General features: G+C 38.3%; 1 long non-coding RNA gene across 1 annotated transcript in view; it reads right to left on the bottom strand.

Moving 5' to 3' along the window:
* The window catches only part of LOC140618096 (uncharacterized), a 124,432-nt gene extending 108,066 nt beyond the window's left edge, over positions 1–16,366 (bottom strand). Inside the window, exon 1 of the long non-coding RNA XR_012018278.1 lies at positions 13,817–16,366. This is a non-coding gene — a long non-coding RNA (uncharacterized lncRNA). The remainder of the gene's footprint in view (positions 1–13,816) is intronic.
* Positions 16,367–16,746: the final 380 nt, after the last annotated feature.

Genomic DNA, 16,746 nt, shown 5'->3' with positions numbered 1-16,746 from the left:
GAGAGAGAGGCAGAGGGAGAAGCAGGCTCCATGCACCGGGAGCCCGATGTGGGGTTCGATCCCGGGTCTCCAGGATCGCGCCCTGGGCCAAAGGCAGGCGCTAAACCGCTGCGCCACCCAGGGATCCCGGGTTTGTGAGTTTGTATCATTGACTTTCTCATCTATCTTTTGATTTACCCATTCATACATTTATTCATCCTATAATCCACCCAATATTTGCTGAATTTCTATTCTATGCCAGGTACTGGGATAAATTTTGAGAAAACAGAGATGAAAAAGTATTTGTGTTCAAGGAGACACCCAAAAAAGTACTACAATGCCCTACTTACTTAAGAGATCAGACTTTTGCAACTCAGATCTCTGAAAAATAGCTCGTCCTTTTTTTTTCCTCACATAGAATGCTCTCCTTTCTCCTCACTAACTACTCAAATTCTATCTGCTTTTTCAAAAGTGAGTTCAAATCATCCTGTGCTATGAAGTTTTTCCTGGATATTATGAATATTCCCCTTTCCCAAACTCTTAAATTGCTTTTAAGGTATTTAATTTGGTTCCTGGTTGGGTCTTGAATAAGTAAAATACACAGTACAGTTATATGGTTATACAAGCTAAGAAGAAAAATCAAGCAGCAAGAATATGAATATCTGGAGATGAGGAGGGTTGAAATTTTAAATAAGGTTGCCAGTGAAAGTCTAACTCAAAGCAGAATTTTTTTTTTAAAAATTTATTTATTTATCCATGAGAGACACAGAGAGAGAGGCAGAGACATAGGTAGAGGGAGAAACAGGCTCCTTGAGGGGAGCCCAGTGTGGGACTCGATCCTAGTACTCTGGGACCACACCCTGAGCTGAAGGCAGACGCTCAACTGCTGAAGCACCCAAGTGCTACTCAAAGCAGAATTTTGAGAAGTGACTTGAATTAAGTGAGAAATGAGCCATAGATTGTGGGATGTGGCATTCCCAGCAAAGACAATAGTTAGTAAATAGCCCTGAGGTGGGAGTGTGCCTAGTATGTGAGAGGAATAGAAAGGAGAGACCATCTTGATTGTAAAAGAGTGAATAAGAGGTGAAGTTGGGAAATGAAGTCAGAAAGGAAGTCAAACCAGGTCATGTAGGACCTTTAAGTTTTACTAATAAGAATTATGGCTTTTATTCTGAATGGCTTGGCAAGAATGCCATTGGACAATTCACGCTGAGAAGTGACATGATCTAAGTTATTTTTTCTTAACTTATTTTTAATATAATCTCTTTGCCCTCTGTGTTGAGAATACACTATGTGGGGGCATGGGGCATTTGGGCAAGGAGACCAATTAGGAGGCTAGTGTAATAATTTAATCAAGAAATAATGATGAGTAGAACCTACTGGTGGCAGTGAGGGTAGAGGAAATTAGTGAATTTGGAATAACTCTATTAATAGAACCATTAGAATTTGTTGATGTATTAGACATGGAGTATGAAAGAGAGTCAAGAATCACACCCAGGCAACTAGAAGGTTGGTGTAGGCTTTGGGGAAAACATTGAATTTACTTTTGTATGTGTTAAGTTTGAGAGGAATATTAGATGTGTAAGTGGAAATGTTGACTATGCAATTGAATGGAGAATCTGGAGTTCAGAGGAGATGTCAGGTTTGGAATATATAGATGGTATTTAAAGCCATCATACTGGATGAAATAAACTAAAGACAGAAAACCTGGTAGAAAACTAGGTAAAAAAGAAAAAAGATCCAAGGGCTGAGGTTGTTAGAGATGGTGCTATAATTATCTCCATCAGAGCAGAACACTCTGACCTGTCAGAAAAAAGTGCTGTCCAAGCCTTCATGATCTTTAAAACTTAAGACATAATAGGAAATCCTCTAGAGTGGAAATTGCAAGTGCTCACTGGGTGTTTTGGCATAAAGGAGCAAATAGAAAGGAGAGAGCTCTGGAGATCAAAATAGAGAGCTCTGTGAGCATTTTGTGATACCCATAAGCTTCCACAGCATGCAGAGTGGGCACCATATATGCAAAATTCTCCTGTAAAACAAATGAGAATAATGTGAATATAAACAATTTGGGGGGCACCGGGTGGCTCAGTGGTTGAGCATCTGCCTTTGGCTCAGATCGTGATCCCAGGGTCTTGGGATCAAGTCCCGTATCAGGCTCCCTGTGGGGAGCCTGCTTCTCCCTGTGCTTCTGCCTCTGTGTGTGTGTCTCTCATGAATGAATAAATAAAACATTTCTTAAAAAAACAAACACAAAATAATTTAGTAACTGAAAAAAAAAAAAAAAAACCAATGTCACAAGGTGTGACTGACACCAATTCTGTGACACCAACTAGGTGTCCTGAAATTCCATTCTGATATAACTACCCAGAATTAATGCAGACCCTACAGGTTGCCCCCACTTCAGATGCTAACCACAAATAGGGTCCCCAGGATATCTGCCCTTCTAAAGAGCTGGTTCCAAATTCAGGGGTCCCATGACCCCATCAGGTTTCATGATTTGCTAGAGTTATCACAACTCAGGAAAGTTTTATACTTACAATCATAGTTTTATTATAAAGAATATGGGTCTGACCAATAAAAAGGCATACAGCAAAGTTAGGAGATAAGGCAGAGCCTCAATGCTCTTTCCTCATGGAATCTAGGCATGTTAACCCCCCCACACACACGTCACGTGTTCATCAAACAGGAACCCCCACTGGGCTCTGTGCAGTAGTTTTATGTGTCAATTTGTTTGAGGCATGAGGTAGCAAGATACTTGGGAGAAATATATATATAATTTGACCCCTAAACAACTTATTACACAAAAATCAATTCCAAATGGATTGTAGATCTTATTATAAAAGGTAAAATCATTAAGCTTAGAAAAACATTAAAGGGTAATAAATGAATAATAAAAAAAACATTAAATGGATGCCTGGGTGGCTCAGTGGTTGAGCATCTGCCTTCAGCTCAGGGCATGATCCCAGGGTCACAGGATTGAGTTCTGCATCGGTCTCCCTGCAGGGAGCCTGCTTCTCCCTCTGCCTGTGTCTCTGCCCCCCTCTCTCTCAGTGTCTTGTGAATAACTAAATCTTTAAAAAAAATTAACCAACTTAATAACTCTGGTAGGCAAAGATTTCTTTTAAAACAGTACAAGACACTCATGATGAGGGGATCCCTGGGTGGCGCAGCGGTTTGGCGCCTGCCTTTGGCCCAGGGCGCGATCCTGGAGACCTGGGATCGAATCCCACGTCGGGCTCCCGGAGCATGGAGCCTGCTTCTCCATCTGCCTGTGTCTCTGCCTCTCTCTCTCTCTCTGTGTGTGTGACTATCATAAATAAATAAAAATTAAAAAAAAAAAGACACTCATGATGGAAACAATTTTAATTAGGCTATGTAAAAATTACAAACTTCTGTTCATCATAAAGCACCATGAAGGGAGTTAAAACACAACTCATAGAATATTTATAATATATATATCCTACAGAAAGACTTTTATCTAGAATATATAAAGAACTCCTACAAATCAATAAGAAAAAAGATGGCAATCTGATAGAAATTAGGCAACAGGTCTGAACAGTCACCTTACAAAAGACAACACTTAAATGGCCAATAAACATTTCACTCATTAGCCATGAGTGATATGCAAATTAAAACTACAGACAAATCAAAATACGGCAGGAAGGCTAAAATTAAAAAGACAGAAAATACTAAATGTTGGGTAGGATGTGGAACAACTAGAACTCTCACACTGATCGTTGTGAGCCACTCTGGTTTTATCTGCTAATGCTGACTATAAGCACACATGCTCCATTAGTTCCATTCCAAGTTATATTCCCAACAAAAATATGTATATATGTTCACCAAATGACACGTACAAGAGTGTTCTCAGTTGCACTATTCATAATAGCCAAATACTGGAAATAACTCAAATACCCCTCAACAGAAGAATGAATATATAAGTCGTAGTTTACTTAGACAATACAATACAAAAATAGCAGGGGCGCCTGGGTGGGTGACTCAGTTGTTTAAGCATCTACTTTCAGCTCAGGTCATGATCCCAGGGTCCTGGGATGGAGCCCCATGTCTGGCTGCCTGCTCAGTGGGGAACCTGCTTCTCCCCCTGCTTGTTTCTCTCCCACACACACACTCTCCCCCTGCCATCAAATAAATAAATAAAATATTAAAAAAAATAGCAATGGGAATGAAATACTTACTACAACTTCACAAAACGTGGATGAATCTCCCAAACATAATGAGAAGTGAAAGAAGCTAGATAGAGTCCTCACTGACCGTATGATTCCATTTATATAAAGCACACACACACACACACACACACACACACACACACACAAACAAGCAAAATGAATTGATTTGTTAGCAATCAGAAGAGTGGGTTCTCTTGGGAGTAGGTAATGATTGGATTGGGGACACAAAGAAAAATGTCCTGATTTTTGATCGGGGTGGTAGTTGCAAGTGTATGCGCAACTTGTGAGAATTCACTAATTGTATATCTATGTGCACTTTCCACAGTGTATGTTATAGTTCAATAAAGTGTACAACAAAACAAAAATACTATCCAAACTTTTAGAAGATTGTGGCTCAGAATGTAGTCACAGTTATTCTATCTAATGGGTATGTTCTTAAAACTGATAGAATTAATCAAATTTGAGTTATTTATTTTACATGCTCAAGTGGAAGCAACTCTCTAAAGTAAGGCTGAGGCCAATTCTTTAGTAAAATGAATAATGATTCTTTTTTTAATGAATAATGATTCTTGATGACATTTCAGAGTGCAAATGTTCTCAGACTGAGCCTTTTCTAAAATTGCTTTTCACATTTTGATTCTCTAATCAATAGGTGCAAAATCAAGTTAAATTCTGTTCACATCAGAGCCTAATCATTTCAAGACCTTTTCAAGATTTCCCCATCATAACTCCACTTTTCAATATTATTTCTAGTGGTCCAAGGTGACCAGAAATGTTATTTTGAACTTCATACATTATAAGAGCAGTTAGAGGCAGAAATTTAAATGTAGGCTGCATAAATATTTTCATGTCAAGATATTGCCAGAAATGTGAAAGAATTAACATGACATTCAATAATTTAAGAGAAATAAAAGCATTTCTAATATGGAATTGTTAGGACTTATATAAATTGTTACTGCTCTATTGTGATAGCAAAGTATTTTATTTTTTAAACATATACAGAGAATTATAGTATAATGAGCCTTCATGTACTCATCACACATTTTCAACATTTACCAGTGTAAGATTTGTATTGTTTCATTTACACTCCACCTAATGCCTCTTTCCCCTCACTAGATAATTTTAAAACAAATCCCAGACATCATATTACATCTGTAAAGGCTTCAGTAGAGACATGCACACACATCTTTTCAAGACTTAGAAATATATCAAAAATAAATTGACAAAAATTCTTTAGTATCAAATAGCACTATAATTTTTCTTATTGTTTGTAATTTTTTTCTGGCTAGTTTTTTGATTCAGGATCTAGTCAGGGCCCATAATGTATCTCTTAAGCGTCTTTTAATCAGTAGGCTCCTCACCCCCTCTATGTTCTTTCTCTGCCATTATTTGTTGAAGAAACAGACTGTGACACTACAGTTTAACAAGTTGACTTTGGCGTTATAATTCTATTCGGATTTACAGTTACTATTATTCAGATGTAGTTTCTTCATAGAGGTGAGATACCAATATTTCTATTAAATTCTATATCCTACCAGAAGACCACTATGAAATGGGATTTTATGCTGTCCCATTAGTAAGTGGCTCTGTCAGCAAATATTTACTATCTGGTCGACATTGCACTAAGTACATTACAAACATTATTTCACTGAATCCTCACAGCCCTTCATAAAGCAGCTATGATTATTTCCATTTTATAGGCAAGGAGACTGAGGCACAGAGAGTTAAGTAATTTGTCCAGTGTCTCTAACTATTAGAACTGGGAAAACTGGGACTGCAATTTGTTTAGCATCAGATCCATGCTCTTAACAACAGCACTGTTCTATGAGCTTAGGCTTTGAGAAAACATCCCCCATACTAGGAGGTGTTCCTATCTAGACCCGACTTCCATATTTTAGCAGATATTTCTTTGTACCCTTATTCCTCAAAGTGTAACTTATGGGCCAGCAGGAGAAATGCAGAACCTTATGTCCCACCTCAGACTTTCTGTATCAGAATCTTTGGAGGTTGGGCCCAGAGAACCTGTACCAAGTTCTCCTGGCGATTCTTAGGCCAAAGCTTGAGAGCCACCACTTTATAGTGTGCCAGGCTAGTGGTCAGGATGCCTACCTAAGGGGTGCCTCGGTGGTTCAATTGGTTAAGTCGCTGCCTTTGGCTCAGGTCATGATCCTGGGGTCCTGGGATTGAGCCTCAAGTAGGGCTTCCTACTCAGTGGGGAGCCTCCTTCTCCCTCTCCCGCTGCCACTCCCCCTGCTTGTGCTCTCTTGCTCTCTCTCTCACTCAAATAAATAAAATCTTTTAAAAAGTGGGATGGCTATTTAATTCTTCTACTCACTACTTTGGGGCAATCTAGAAAGATATAAAAAGATTCACAACCCTGAATTATGTCTTTGGATTTTATGACCAGGGAAGGTAATAAAAAAATGTTTCTTTCTCTTCTTGGGGCTTTTCCCTATTTATCTTATCTTTGTTTCCTCTACCATTTTTTTCATGTATTTTTCCATTTTCTTCCTTTTCCTACTTCCCTACCCTGCCCTACCTTGCCCTTGAAATCTATGTAGCTATTGTGTTAGAACTCCTGGGTTCTTAGAAATACACACACCCAGTGTGACGGATGTACCATGAGAAGCCATTTCCACTACATGCTTTGTCTGAAGTTGGCACCGCAATTGTCTGTTCGCCTCCGAGGCTCAGCCCGAATGGCATTCTCTGCATTGACTGCCTCCTTTTCTCAGACAGAATACAGTCTCATTTCCTTTCTCCTCGAAGCTGGTACACACACGTACACCACACCTTCACCTGACTAGTGCCATTTGAGGGCTGTCACTGTCTTTGTACCTTTCTCACCTGTACCTTGTTCAACTGTCTAGCATGCAGTAGGTATAATGATTTCTGAATGAAAGAAATGAATGCAGTGAGTCTGGGCCGCAGCATTCATGTAATGGGCTTACTCTCCATGATCTAGGAAGAGGAGTGTATGTGGGTGTGTGCAGAGGCACAGAGTAGTACAGAGAAGGAAATAAGCCCAGGGAGGCAGCATGGTTTGATCATTGCTGCAGCCAACCAGTCCAAATGCAGGTAAAGAGGTGGCAGACCAGAGTAGGCACTTCCTGCTGGTCAGGGCATTGTTAACTTTCAAAATAAAACTACTAGTTCTTTTACCAGCAAAAGATGGATTTATTAGGGAGTAACAGAGAATTGCAATCCAGACAAGCAAGCTTCAACAAAACCATAGGCAAGTCCAGCAAATAAAACAGGGGACCATTATTTTATGAAGAGGAAGGAGGAAGTTGGGAGAGGTGGTTTTGAATAAAAGTCCATTGGAGAGAAGCAGGAGGAGTTCAGGGTGATGATAGTTTGTCATGGGCTGAGTTCTAGGGGTGGTCTATTTCTTGTAGGAGATATAGGGTGTATCTTTCCCTGTTGGAACCTATAAATGGCAATTCTTTTCTGTTTAGATTCTTCTGTCATGGGTCTATAATTGACTAATCTTCCTGTAATTGTCATTGAGCAGTAAGGCCCCCCCCACACTAGCCTCTTATTCTATCACCCTGAGTCCACTTTAGTTAAGTTTCCTTTTATTACTTTTTGCAGCATAAAGACTGACAACTGCTTTGGAAACACTTGATAAAAATTCTATAAGAAGTGGGGCACCTGGGGATCCCTGGGTGGCGCAGTGGTTTAGCGCCTGCCTTTGGCCCAGGGCGTGATCCTGGAGACCCGGGATCGAATCCCACGTCGGGCTCCCTGCATGAGGCCTGCCTCTCCCTCTGCCTGTGTCTCTGCCTCTCTCTTTCTCTCTGTGTGACTATCATGAATAAATAAATAAAATCTTAAAAAAAAAAAAAAAAAAAAAGAAGTGGGGCACCTGGGTGGCTTAATCAGTTAAGTGTCTTCCTTCAGCTCACATTATGATATCAGGGTCCTGGGATCCAGCCCTGTGCGGGGCCATGGGATTCCTGCTCAGTGGGGAGTCTGCTTCTCCCTCTGCTCCCTCCTCCACCACCCAGCTGCTCATGTGCATACTCTCTCTCTCTCTCAAACAATCAAATAAATAAATAAATAAATAAATAAATAAATAAATAAATAAATAAATAAATAAATAAAATCTTAAAAAAAAATTCTAATAGCAGAGTTATTTTACTGTTCCCTCCTATCTCCTATTTCTGAGTGGTCAAGTTTTGTCCTATGGGGATTGGGAGCAGGCAGCGCCAGAGAGACCTCGGGAGTTCAAGATTTGAGCACAAGATTTTTTTTTTTAAATTTATGTTTATTCAACACAGGACGTTTTGGGGGTTTTTTGCTTTTGTTTCTTTTTGAGGGTGGGGGTCAGTGGGAGAGAGAATCCCAAGCAGGCTCCACTCCCAGTATGGAGCTTAATGTGGGGCTCAATTCCATGACCCTGAAATCATGACCTGGAACCCAAATTAAGAATCAGCAGCTTAATGGACTGAGCTGTCCAGGTGCGCTGAGTGCAAGATTGTTTCTAATTTAGCAACATATACAAAATTTCTAGCCTTGGGAAGCTTTACTCTAGAAAACATATTCCCTATTGCCTTGATTCAACTTCTAAAAAATACTAGTTCATTATTATTATTAAGAAAGTAAAAAAAAAAAAAAAAAAAAAAGAAAGTAATATACACTCACCATAAATGATTTAAAAAAAAAAACAGAAAAGTTGATAGGCCATCCTTAATTCTATTACCCAGAGAAAATCATAATTGAGATTTCTTACATAATTTTTTCCTTTGCAATTAGGAATAAAACTCTACAGAATGATTTAATTGAAGTATCATCTAAAATTTTCAATCCTTCATACATGTTTAAAATGTTTGAAGTGACATGGGGGTGTTAGGACTTCTAAAATTCTTGGTAACAGGAGAGTATTATAATTCAGCAAAACAAAGGCTACTTTCTCTGTGGTTTAGTTGAGGTCAGAGAATTGTCTCAATCATTTCACAATTGAAAATCAGAATATATTTTAACTGAAAATATTGGTAAGGGACCATTTGGTCTAAATATTTTCCTCCTTATAAAGTGTATTTTTCTAGGGGTACCTGGGTGGCTCAGTCATTTAAGTGTCTTACTCAACTTGATCTTGGCTCAGGTCTTGGTTTTGGTGTTGTGAGTTCAGGCCCTGTATTGGCCTCTGAGCTGGGCATTTAGACTACTTAAAAAACAAACAAACATATTTTTCTAGGAGTAAATGATTTGTTCTCATATAGAGTTGCATGCCAAAATCATCATAGTTCTATTCATTTTGACATTAAATGTCCATAAAAATTATGCAGTTTGTCAGGCAGGTATGACAGTTCTAGGTCAATCAAATGTTTTGCAGATTAATAATGATAGCTGTGCTCTTCATTGATCAGCCTAGTAGACCATATCATGAATTCAGAGCTGTACAATGTCTGTTTGACATACCTTTAGGCAAATTTATTTTTGTAGCAATTGGAAATATAAAACAAAGATAAAGGCAGTAGTTTCCACTTCATTGAAAATAAAAGCAATATTTATCTTAAGGGTAGTGCTCATTATACTTTACATTATGCTATTTAGATGGCAAGCTATTATTAACAGGAAGCAAAATTCTATTCACAGCACATGTTACAGGGTCATCATTAACTGTGCAAGACTAGTGCTTTTGTAGCCTTTCAGACATATGCTCCAATTTGGCTTGGTTATCCCTGCTATTTTCTAAGCTTGCTTGATATATTTTAGGATGTAGATCTCAAATGGAAAACCAAAAAGATCTTTCTTATTGGGAATTGCCAAGTCCATGTTGTCTCAGTAGTTTTTTTGGAAAATCCATTTAAACAGTAAAACTTAATGTTTTGAAATTTTATAGCAATGACAAGAGAGCCTATACATTAAATTATTTTATATATTACTCATTTTCAATATAAATTCATCATTTGGGACATTACCATAGGATATATATTCCTTGATTCTATATCAAAAGATATGTTTCATATCGACTAGGAAAGGTACAGATCTGTAACACAAAAGAAACTAAAAGAAGTGCTAACTATCCCTCTTACTAGCCAATGTAGTGAGATCAAAAAAGGAAAGAAGGAACAAAAATGTTATTATTTGCTCATAATACAACTGTTTAGCTTCAAAGTCCCAGAGATTCTGACTTATTAACTCTAATAACTGACTTATTAGAACTAGTAGGGAGTTTAGTAAAGAATTTGAATAAATTTTCAACCTACAAAAACCAATGTTCTTTCTATAGGTCAGTCATAATCAATTGAGAAGTACGGCATAAATATTCTGTTCACAGCAACAAAAAAATGTATAAAGTACATAGGAACAGGGGTGCTTGGGAGGCTCAGTCAGTCAAGTGTCTGCCTTCAGCTCAGCTCACAATCTCAGGGTCCTGGGATGGAGCCCTGTATGGGATGTCGGGCTTCCTACTCAGGGGGGAGTCTGCTTCTCCCTCTCCCTCTACCTCCCCTTCAGCTCTCTCTCTCTCTCTCTCTCAAGTAGATAAATAAAATCTTTAAAAAAATATCTTTACTAGTTCTTTAATTTAATAGGATTTCAGGTTGAGCAGCTTAAATATTACATAGGTGTCAATTATGTGCAAATAATGAAATCCTAACTAAAATTCCAAAGGATTTTCATGGAACTTGTCGAGCTGGTTTTAAAATTCATCTGAATCCTTAGAACCTAGAACAGTGCCTGACACATAGTAGGAGTGTAATAAATGTGTGGTGAAAGGCTTGCCTGGGTGCTCAGTCGGTTGAGTGTCCAACTCTTGATTTCAACTCAAGGTCATGGGATTCAGCTCTGTATCAGGCTCTGTGCTCAGAGGGGAATCTGCTTCTCTCTCTCTAAAATAAATAAATAAATCTTTAAAAATAAATAAATGAATGTATGATGATCGAATAATCAGTAAATGAATAGCTTCAGTAACTACCTATATGCAAATGACTCATATATTTGTATTTCTACCCTAAAGTCATCCTCTGAGTTCCAGACCTGTATATCTAATTGCCTCCTTACTCTCTTCACTTGGTTAGCAAGAAAACCAATTTAGACTCATTATGTTCAAAACATAATGTACTATTCCTTTTACAAATCCTGTCCTCTACCAGTCATCAAGATGGGTAAACTAAAAGCAGGGAGTTATCTCTAACTATCCAACTGTCCATTTATGATTATCTAAATTATCACAAATTCTGCTGAGTTTATATGCTGAAATTTTGAGTTCATCTGTGTCTCTCATCTATATTGCCACCTACATCTGCCATGATTTCTTCACCATTCTGGTAAATAAGTTCCTAACTACTTTTTCTCATCAACCTCAGTACTTTTCCCTTTGCTGCTTTCCTACCTCAAAACAATGTCATGATTTTCATTGTTTTTAGGATCAATTCCAAGCTCTTCATTTAAGAGCTTTGTAAGTCCCATGGCTTACAAAGTTGGGCAAGGCATGGCCCCACATATCTTCAGAGTCATCTTCCATGACATTTGCCCTTACTTCTAAGCTTTGGCCACATTGACCTTTCAATTTTTGAAATATGTTATGTTCCCGCCAGCCACAGGGCCTTTGTATATGCTAATCTTCCTGCCTAGAATCATTTCATTTCTTTCTCATCCTAATGACTCTACTTCTCCTTAAGATCTCATTGCAATCATATTTTTCTTAGGCAAGATCCTCCTGATTGCCATTTTGCTCCTTTTTTAAAAAAGATTTTATTTATTTATTAGAGAGAGAGAGAAAGAGAAAGAGAGTGAGCACAAGCAGGGATAAGGGCAGAGGGAGGACACTCCCTGATGAGCAGGTAGCCCAATGCAGGACTGGATCTCAGGACTCCTGGTATCATGACCTGAGCTGAAGGCAAATGCTTAACTGACTGAGCCACCCAGGTGCCCCTCACATTACACTCTTATATCATTCTGCTACATAGCTCAAATTACATTTACCCTTATGTGGATGATTTTCAGACTTCAAGCTTAATCAGAACAAGGACAATGTCTTTTTGCACTTGCTATGGTGTCAGGTCATGAATAAGTGAATGGAAGAATGGAACTAGATAGACAAGTATGTGTACAATGGTTTGACATGGTAAGTAATCAATAGCTCTTCATTGGATGAATGAGGAGAAAATCTGGTTCTAAGTAAGAATCATGGGTCAGAAAACCAACAGCAAGTGCTTTATATCTAATTTGACATTTTGAAATTGTTTCCACAGAAGAGTCCCAATATTTACATCAATGGATTACAATGAAAATAAACCAGAAAGGATTCAAATATGAGAAGAGAGATTCATCCATGCAGATAATCAAGATTTAATTTATAATAAAAATGATGAAAATATTTCTTACAATGTTCAATAAAGAGCAAAAAAGAATATTTAAACAAGAACTTGAATTCATCTGTGTTGTAAAGACTTTGGTTTCATGTGTCATAAATATAAAGATAAAATTTTCCGTTATACTTCACCATCATGTAAGAGTAGCCTAATTTAATAAGATGTTCATGCATAGTAAATTCATAAGTAAAATAAATAAGAATGGTTGATAGTTTATCTTGAAAAACTGATATAAATTTTTGTTTTAGTTTTAAGAAGTTCTTTAATTTTGAAGAGTAACTTGAGATTTTTCAAGTTGCTTATATAATCATAAAATAGATTCATACTTATTTCACATATACTTATTCATTTCTTGCAGCCCAAAACAATTTTTAATAAGAGTAAAGAGATGTATAATAGCAGATTTGATAATACTTTAAGCACTACTGATATCAAATGTTAGGAATTTGTGGACACAGATGCATTTTTCTTAATTTCAGGGAATATTTAATTCCTTAGCAATGAAATCACCCACTCCATACTCATAGATATATCTGATACACTGACAAAAAGTAAAATGTGGCACATTTCTCTGTTTCTAGTGAACCAAGACTGTCAGGGAGGTTTAATAAATATGCCCATTGTGCAGTCTCTGACATAGCCCAAGATAATTATTAGATTATACTCAGTAAAGCTATATGAAAACTTCAAAATTAAGCAAATGGTTTAATATCCTTGTAACTGCTCACCCCAACTTTATAAATTTGTAATTTTGCCTTAATTAAAATTTTAAAACATTCTTTTTTAAATACATGTTGACAAATATATAATAACATGTATCTACTGGTGCAGTATTGTACCAAGAAGTTTCACTGCTCCAAAACCCACTGTACTTTGCCTATTTATCCCTCCTTCCCCCCAATCTCTAGGAACCACTAATCTTTTCATTTCTCCATAGTTGTGCCTTTTCCAAAAAGTCATACAGTTGGAATCATATGGTATATAGTCTTTTCAGGTTGGCTTTTTTCACTTAGTGGAATTCATTTAAGTTTCCTCTGTATCTGTTCATGGCTTAAAGGTCATTTCTTTTTAGCACTGAACAATATTCAATTGTCTGGATATACTACTATTTATTGACTCATCTACTGAAAGATATCTTGGACGCCTCCAAGTTTTTTTCCCCTTTAGGTGAAATAGGACAGCTGGAGGGAGCTTGAGGTGTGTATTTCCCTTTCTCCACCTGGAAGGCTAGATGGGGCTGGAGCTTTTCCCTTCACTCAGGTAGGTTTGGCTCTGATAAAATTCTAGCAGGTTTGATAAAATAGTTGAAAATTAATAAAAAGAAACCTTGTTTAGGGAGTCAGGAGGTCAGAAGAGGGAGCTCTCCCACTCTGCTACAGTTTGTCAATCGTGGATCCAACAGTTAGAGATGTACTTTCCAAGTCAATTCTACTTTCGCTGCTACTTTACTATCCTAGCAGTAGGAAGAAAGGTTCTTTTCCTGCCCTGGCAACAGCCCAGCCAATGAGAGCTGTCACAATTCAGCCAATGAAAAGCCACTATGAACTCTTGAGTTTATTCCAATGGACTTTTTTTTTTTTTTTTAAGATTTTTATTTATTTATTCATTCATGAGAGACATAGGGAGAGAGAGAGAGAGAGAGAGATCGAGAAGAGAGAGAGAGAGAAAGAGAGAGGCAGAGACACAGGCAGAGGGAGAAGCAGGCTCCACGCAGGGAGCCTGACATGGGACTCGATCCGAGGTCTCCAGGATCAGGCCCTGGGCTGAAGGCAGTGCTAAACCGTTGAGCCATCCGGGCTGCCCTCCAATGGACTTTTTGTTATCACAACCTTTACAACTTTCCCCTTCTTATTTTATAAAAGACCCTTCTTTTGCTTTGTTCTGCAGCCTTGCCTGTCTTTTTTTGCCTAGTTTTGGTGTATAGCTTGCGTGTCCCAGAATGCAATTCTCCACTCTTCCCAAATAAGCCCATTTGCTAGTAGAATAACTGGCAGTTTTATTTTTGAGGTTAACAGGCATTGGTAAAATAATTTCTCCTGAGGGCAAGCTTTGTTAAGAAGAACCATTTCCACATGGTTCCTTTTCCCCCTCACCCTGTTGGGAACACAAGAGGAGTTTTCTTTGATATTCAGTGTAACTACCTAGTAGGGCTCTGAAGTGGGATGAGGGTTAAAACTCACAGAAGTATGACTTCCCCTATGACTCGGTCCCCCTGGAGTTTTTAATTCTCAGACTTTTCCATATTGAGCAGACAGCAATTCATTAATTACACTTCCAGTTCTCCCAACTTGGCACTTATTTCTGCCATGGCTTCTGATTGTGGGTTTCTCCTCTGATAAATTGTAATTTTCTGTATCTGTCTCCAGTTTTGGGGGTAGCTGTTTGCCCTGTGACCTCACTTCTCTGATGGACTGTGATACTGGTGATTGAGTATAAGAAATATATTTAGTCTTTGTCTCATGTCTGGCACAGAGCTCCTAAAACTCTTGGAATTTTCTAAGTGATGAGAGTGAAGGTGTCTTTGGTTATGTTAATGAAGTGACCTTTGGACTGTACCTCAGAGTGGGGGTCTGGTTGCCAGGGGAACCAACCAAGAATATAGACATGGAACTTTCAGTTCTGCCCTCTGACATCCAGACTGGAGAAAGGAGCAGGAGGTTCAATTGTTCACCTCCAGACAATGATTTAATCAATTGGGCCTCCATAAAAACCCAATTCAGAGAATTTCTGGGTTAGTCAGCACATGGATTTGGGGATAGTAGTACACTCAGGGCAGGGAAGCTCTGGGCCCTTTTCCTATACCTTGCCCTATGCATCTCTTCCATCTGGCTATTCCTAAATTATGTTTTTATAATAAGTTGGTGACCTAATGAGTTATTTGAGTTCTATGAGCCGCTGTAGCAAATTAAGTGAACCCAAGGAAGGATCACCAGAATCTTTGATCTGTAGCTGGTCGGTCAGAAGCATTGGTGATATCCTCATTTGCAAATGGGATATGAAGTGGAGCAGGTGGTGGTGAGGGCAGTCATATAGAACTACACCCTTCACCTTTGGAATCTGATGCTATCCAGGTAGATAAGTGTCAGAATTGAGTTGTAGGACATGCTGCTGGTGTCCAGAGAATTACTTGTTGGTGTGGGAACCTCTCCCCAACCAAACACACATTGAGATTTGGTGATGAGGACCACCTTTTACAGATCTCAAAATAGTCGTTGACTTTGTGGTTTGTTCAGCTTTCTACTCTTTATTAGGATGTGGTGGCAACTTTTGAAGCTCCTCACATGTGGGATGAGAAACGGAAGTTGTAATATATTTTTAAAATGCCCAAATTCACTAGTAATCAGGAACTTTAAAATAACCACAAAACAACAATTGGGAAAAACAAGAAACATAATACATATTTCAGGCAGAGACCCTAGAGGAAGAAGAGGTTATGGGAAATTGTACTCTCATGCATTGCTGGTGGAAATGTGAGTTGTGATAGCCTTCTGGAAAACAATTAGGCAGTGTTTATTAAATGGTACACATTTTTTGTCACCAAACTCATTACTCATTAGAATCATTAGAACCTCACACTTATAAATAAAAACATAAGTAGGTAAGAATATGTATACAAAGGCATTGGCTGAGGGTCCTGCCTCCACATACACACACAGAGGAAAGGGTCAGGTATAATGATCTCCCAGGCATAATCTCCCTGGGAAGGTGGATTTTGTTTGGGTTTAGAGAAGTTCCCTGGAGAAAGGGTTAACTGTAAGCCCTTAGTAGCCAATACACTCAAAGCATCTAGGGATGGGTGCAAAGGGGACAGGCACGTCATCTACTACAACATAAAAAGGCATAATATGTGACCCTGAAAACAATGAGTTATATCAGTTTCAGTTGATGTGGAGACATTTCTGAAAAAAGCAAAGTTATATAAAATTATCTCTTTTTTTGACAAAAGCAACACAAACATTTTTCTCTATATGTTTGTAAATTATATAAACATAGAGGAAGCATAGAATATGCAATGGGTAGTTTATATGTGTTTCTTGGGGGAGAAGAACAAGTAGGAAGATGATCCCGGTAGAGATGTGGAATAGAAGAGAATGTCAGGTATAGGGCTATTTAAAGAAAAAGGGGGCAGGGGGAGAAATTGCACTTTGATTATAATTTTAAAACAATAAATGGAGAAATGGTTTGAAATGTTTGGTGGTAAAACCTGGCCCAGTCGGCCATACTTTGCTCTCTGTGCAACAGTAATCTGGGGAAGG

This window comes from Canis lupus, chromosome 26 (genome assembly GCF_048164855.1).
Source record: "Canis lupus baileyi chromosome 26, mCanLup2.hap1, whole genome shotgun sequence".
NCBI lineage: Eukaryota > Metazoa > Chordata > Mammalia > Carnivora > Canidae > Canis > Canis lupus.
Note: the sequence above shows the minus strand (reverse complement) of the source record. Positions and strands in the feature narration are given on the sequence as shown.